This window comes from Diabrotica undecimpunctata, chromosome 10 (assembly GCF_040954645.1).
Source record: "Diabrotica undecimpunctata isolate CICGRU chromosome 10, icDiaUnde3, whole genome shotgun sequence".
In the NCBI taxonomy this organism is placed as follows: Eukaryota; Metazoa; Arthropoda; class Insecta; order Coleoptera; family Chrysomelidae; genus Diabrotica; species Diabrotica undecimpunctata.
In genome coordinates, this window is record NC_092812.1 from 48,566,339 (window position 1) to 48,573,433 (window position 7,095).

The window sequence follows — 7,095 nt, forward strand, 5'->3', positions numbered from 1 at the left end:
AGAAGGCGAACCGAAATTTGGAGGCGTTGATACGGATGATGCCAAACATTGGAGGCCCAGGTAGCACTAAAAGAAGGGTGCTAAATGGAGTTTTCCAGTCGGTGGTAACCTACGTTGTCCCTGTGTGGTGTAGCGTATTGAATACTGCGAAATACGCTAAGCTGATGGAGACTTCGCAAAGATAAATACTCCTCAGGGTATCTAGATATAGGACGGTTTGTATAGGAGGCTCTGTAGGTCATTGGAGCGGTGATACCGATCGTTTTGTTGTGCAAAGAGCGAGCGAGGGTGTATGCGAGGAGAATGGATGGAAATATTGATGAGAATGAGAGAGAAAGAACGATATTAGAGTGGCAGAGAGAATGGGCGAATGATAGCGGAAAGACAAGATGGACGAAGGAGCTTATTCTCGATCTGAGGCCATGGAGGGAATGTAAGTTCAGGAAACTAGACTACTTCCTGACGCAGTCTCTGACCGGACATGGTAGTTTTGGCACCTTTACAAATAGAATAAGCAAACTTCCTCGGCGGACTGTACTGTTTGAAAGGTAACGGACGCTACCGCCCACATTTTTAAATGCCAAAAATGAGCAAATGGGAGGTGAGATTTCGAGAGGCGAATGGGTTTTGGGGTGGATGAAAGAAACATGGTAAACATAAGGTTGAGAGGAGAGAAAGAATGGATAGAAGTACATTGTCTGATTTCTGGGGTGATGAAGAAAAAGGAGCAGGAGGACAGAGCAGGAAATTGAACCCGAGATTTGAAATTTATAATTATTAATATTTATTAACTTATGGCTTTAAAGGCTAAAATATTTTCTAAGTTTTTAGTTTTTTATTTTAGTTGTTCACTGAGTGGCAAGACCACCTCTCTGATACGGTGGTTAAGGTTTTAGCCGAAACACGGTTAATCCGGCAATACCCTGGGGTCTTCTGGTCTAGTACCCTACTCGGCCGAAAGATACCAGGGTGTCTTGCTCAGTGATGTTAGAGGTCCAAAAAAGATTTCTCCCACCGTTGCCTGCCAGAATTCAATGGATACCTTCTAAGGTCTTACTGGAATCTGGCAATACGTCAATTAAAAAAAAGGGTGGCTGTTAGGTCTACATTTAGTTTCTGTATTCATCGAGTATTGGTCTATAGCTGGCACATAACTAGTATATGTTTGATGGTGACACAGGTATTGCAGATATGGCACCAAGGAGAATTGCTTTGACTTAGGTAACCATGCGTAAGTTGACAATGTCCAATTCTTAGCTTTCTTATGACAACTTTGTCCCTTTTGCAAAGTCCTGGCATTTTTAAGGTAGGGATTGTGGATTAAATATCATGAAATTTTAAGCTTGTTCTATTTTAGAGGCTTGTCTATGTCAAGCATCTATAAATTGGATCATAAAATCTTCTTATACATCGTGTTTTATTTTCAGCTCTTAATGTTAATTAACAATGGAAATATGGTTTTAGGAAAAAAATATCTTGTTTCCTATTGGTCGTAGAATGTTCTGTTTTTTTTTTTGGAAAGTGTGTTTTCTATCAGCTTTTTATTGAGGCTACTTAGAAGCGTATGACATAAAAAATGTCAAAGCTATTGTTAATGTTTATAAGCTAAAAAGTCAGCCCTTTTTTAAACTGTAGTTTATTATTAACAAATTTAATAAAATGTTGAGGATTTTTTAATATGCCTTAAAAATGAAGCCTCAAAAATAGATTGAGATTTACAAAATACCTGCTGAGCGACTGTTTGGTAAAGTACATTTGTTTAAATAATCGCTTTCAGGGATAAACAAATTGAATAACTTATACGCTATTTTGGTCCATCTGTTAAACATTTAGCACACTTTAATAACTGATTAACTGACACAATTTTGACTAGTCATTTAGAGTGATGTATATGATATAGCAGCCAACAACGTTTGACTTATTATTATATTATATATAATTTTATTAATTATTCTAAAAATATAATATATAATCTAGAGGCTAAAAATATATTTTTATTTACGTAGTATACGCGTACATATTCTAGGTATATTTTAAGATATTTTATAAGTACTATCATTTATCTAATATAAACTTTTATCAATAATTGGAGGACTCACAAGTATGTGTTAATCATATACTTTTAAAGAATATCTGATAAATGTATATTACAAGAGTACACTTTTACGAATCATCCGAGATTATTGCGTACACGAATATTATTTGAAGTATATGCAAAGAACACGAATTTTCAAATGCTTTTTATGGTACATGCTATGCTTGTACTACGCATATACTAAAAAAAATATACTCCAGCGATTGTTGGTAGCATGTCAGTTATAGTATCATGGTTGGTAGTATATGCTTCAAACATGGTGCGAATGTCATTGTTATGTGGAGAGCTTTGTACCATGGATTTTATAACTCTCTGCTGACTACTAGTAAAGTCATTACACCAGAGTGCTCTATAGATTAAGCAACTGGTTCCAAATCTCAATAATAGCAATTTATTGTACTGATTCGTTGTTAATTACTACTATAATTAATATCATAATACCATTCTTAACAAATTGCCTAAAAAAAATAAAAAATAATGTTTGTTTTATTTCCTTTATTATTGTAGTAAGTTATTTATAAATAAAATTTTTGTAAACGAACACTGTAGTATCTCATTCAAAATCCAAAATCTAAAATATTTATTAAATTTATATTTAAATACAATCATTCTAATGTACACATATTTACTAGGTGAAAAATGAGAAATGTGATATGTAGTTCTAATTTAAAAATTAAAGATCATCATTTTTCACAATATTATCTCAAAATGAACAATTTTGAGTTACCATAGTTTTCGTTGTGAGGGTCGAAATTATCAAAAAAAAAATTGCAAAAATTCAAATGAAAAAGTAAATTTTTAATTTTCTCCCTTTTTATGTATTTTTTAAATAGTAACTACCACTAGACTATAAGCTCACGGGATTTTAAAGGATCATTTGACCCAGCATGAATTACACAAATCAATACTACAATAGTGTAGTATTGTAGTATAATAACAACTTTACAAACTATTGTACAGAGAAATAAACTACACATCAATGAAAATGGTATCGAGAAAGAAAAAAGAATGGAAAAAGAGAATAGATGCCAACACAACGAAAAATCCGACATTCTAGCGTCTAAAAAGAGTTTAGAGAAGAAGAGAATTGTGAATCTGTCTAGTGTCACCTGACATAGTTTCTAGATTTCCTAATAATAAATTATTATCACGTAATTGAGAATATAAATTTTCAAAATTTGCGTTTTTATTTTCAACTGTACTTTCGCACTAATATATAGATATATTAGTTAAGTAAACGAAAGTGTACCTTTCGGTATAAATTAAATATCTGTGTGAATAGTTGAAAACTATTTTATCTTATGTAAACATCTTTCGCTGAATAGGAATATCTAGTTCCCTCGTCTCAAATAGAAAATTGTCAAAATCGGTTCAAACTTTCTATTTATGTATAGCTGTTAGGGAAATATCGCTCTCTCTAGTTCCATCCCTTTTTTAAAGTATTGGGTGCTTATGCATTTCTTGGCCAAAAGTGTAAGATTGCTGACCTTCTTTCTTGTTTATTCTCTGGATAAACTGTGTACTAATACTTTCTATTCTCTTCTATTTCCTGCCCTGTTTTTAATTTCAACCCATTTTGGTTCTCTCGTTGTAGTTCTTCCTCTCATTCTTTTCCCCTCTGCTTAATATAAAAGGCTTGTCTGGTTATTTTCATCTTTCCTTAAAATATGGCCAATCTATTTCCATTTTTTTTTCTTTGCATGTAGTAGATCTGCTAGTTTATGTTCTTTCCCATAGTTTTGTATTAGTCATTCTGTTGGGCCAGTATATTTTCAGGATTTTTTCGAAAAGATTAGTTTACAAAAGTTGGCAGTATTTTAGTTATGGTTTCGTCCTAATTTCATGTTGCTGCTCCGTAAAGTAGTACACTTTTGATGAAACTATTAAAGATTTTAATTTTTGCTGTTTCTGATATTTCTTTGGTTTGCGAAATTTTACTTAAAGCATTGAATGCATATTGAGCCTTTATTATTCTCGTCTGTATATCCTTCCCACACTTCCCGTACCTTTCCCTGACTGATCACAAGTATATGAACTTGTTTACCTCTTCTACTTCCTTGCCGTTTATCATTATTTTATTATTTGAGTGGTAAATATTTTTTAAGAGTTTGGTTTTCTTTGTTTTTATTTAAAGTCCAATCGTGTCGGAGTACTGTGCCAACTTCTCAATTTTTGTTTGCGTATGACTTCGGTGTTTAGTTAGAAGGCAGATTTTTTTGTCACCTAAGGCTCGATAACATGGAAAGAGTCCCACCAGAGCTCAATCCTTTTGATACCGTAGGTATCTGGGATGAGTGAATTTTTCCCTTAGAGGGAGTGGGAGCCGTATGGCTAAATCTGGGATAATAATATGCATATTCAACGAAAAATTTTACATAAGATATAATAATTTTTAACTATCCTGCCTTCTTTGAATACCTAAAGGCACCCAGCTGCTAAACTAGACAGCCTTAGACCTTAATTAATGCAGAAATTTATAAATTACTATTTACCAACTATTATTTAGCTCTGTCTACGGCCTTTTTAAACTTAAGGAAAGTTAAAAAATAGAAATACTGTACTGTTAAGTTAGATATTTTTAATTTGTAAGTATTGCAGATATAATTTTAGAACCCTCGTAACTCACTTATTTGACGCGTTTGATGTAAAAAATACCTTAAATACTAAATTGGGCACTAAAGTCTTTTTATGGTTGAAGAAAAAATATCTTTTTATCACTTTTTATTTCCTTTTCATATTTTGAGAGACCATGACGGTTAACTTCCCCCTATACAAGTTCTTTAACGAATGTAAATCCGATTACGCAAACCCTTACCTTTTTAACCTCATCTGTTAAAAAGAATTGGCGTCATTAAAAATATTATAGATACAGGAGAACTCTCTAATTGCCAACGTTTTAAGGATCAAGAGATGAAAATTTTAACTTTTGCTTAGTGAAGCACAGAATTTTGTGGTATTGTTTTAAAGGATTTGCTTGAGAAGTACTTTATTACGCATATAGTATAACTATACAATACGCACATACATAAAGACTAAAAATAATAATAGAGAAATATTCCGATAAGTTCATGCTTTGAGAAAATATAGGTTTTCCAGAGGAATTACATAATTATCCTAATAGACTGACCGTGGACAAAAAAACATTATATCCAAACTTTGAGTATCGCTTCATTAGGACGAATCTGACACGGTTCTCCTTGTGATTTTTTTTTGGTTCTGGGGCATTTTTTCTTTAATTTTGCAGAAAAATGTCGATTTTATAACATCGCAAATGTACAGATACTGCTATTCTTTTTAATTAAATAACTTTAAAATTATAAGCAAAACACGAAAATAAAACTGTCTGTTGATAAATATGGAGTCATCCGTGTGGTGTCTGTCTACTACTGGATACGTGTCCAGTAGGTGGATAGGGGAACGCCCTAACCGGCCCTAGGACCGGCGGGTAGGTGAGAAATAAAATACCAGCGGCTAACCAAAACAGACTAAGGTATATCAGTCCTAACAGAAGAGTCCCTGGCCCGAAGGTACACACTTAGAACGTGTGTATACTTTATGAACCTGGAGATTTTAAAAAAATAATAGACATACTAACTCCTTATCATGGACTTCAAACCAATAAGTCCACGAGTATGTTATCTAAGTGTAAGGGATAAGTTTTTAACGTCAGTCTGATAAATGTACACGTCCCAACCGAAGACAAAAAAGATGATGTCAAAAGTCAATTATTTGACGAAGTAGATACCATCTACGACAGATGGTCAGAAACTACATTAAAATCATAATTGGAGATCTTAATGCAAAAATAGGGTAGAAAAATATATGTAGTCGATATATCAAAAAATGCAGTGCACATGATACCAACAACGGCAATGGAAATAGAATAATTGGATTTCGTCTGAAGGAACAACAAAGTATCAAATAGACTACATCCTAATACAAGCCAGGCACTTCTGTAATATAATGGATGCACGTACTGTAACATTTTTTTTTATAATTAAAATAGAAATAGCAAACAATTTTCACTGACAAGATTGGTAGAACTCTTAATTCTTTAAACATTAAAACCATCTTCACCACTCACTCCAAGTTGTGCAATCTCATCAGATCCGTAAAAGACCAAATCTCCAATGAAGACCATGGTATCTACAAGATATCTTGTTTCCGTTGCACACGTACATACATAGTACAGACAAACCGACGAATCCACAATCGTATTTACGAACATTCTATCTGTAAAACATTTCGATAATACTTCAGCCCTAGCTCAATATCATATTCAGACAGGCCACAAAATAGATTTGGAAAAAGTAAAAACCATCGCTCCCATCTGCACCTGAAAATCGAGAATTATTCATGGCGACCGCTGCTTCAGCGACCCTTTGACCCAGCTCATCCAGCTCAGACCATTTCCACGCATACCATTCCCACGCATACTGATAGTATAAAAGCAGCTACTTAGGGTAAGACCGCTCGTCACTCGATACTGAGGAGTAGGCAGATTGAGACCTCAGTGCTGTTTCACGGTTCTTGTATTTCTACAGAACCAGATACTGGTATGTCACGAGTAAGGGGAGTAGGCAGATTGAGACCCCGAACTCGAACTAAGCCATATTTATTTAAATGTGCTCTTTTTAAACATAATTTGAATGTACACGGTGATCCATGCAAGTCTGGCATAGTCCAAAATCTGTATTTTAAATAAAACACCCTGTATATTTTTATGTTTTTAAAAGCTCCTTAACAACCTGATCTCAACGAACTATATTATATAGGGTCTATTATGAATAATACAAGGTGAAATTTTGAAATTAAGTATAATTTTCTTCAAGATAATTAATTCATAAAATACCCGAGGTAACTGATTGGATTACATTAAAATAACTGCTCAAAATGTTCTCCACTTTATTGTTGGCAAGAACACAGTCTCCTATAAAACTGGTCCCGAACTTTGTTTAAAGTTTGAGGTAAAATATTCCGTATTTCTGTAGTTATCCTTT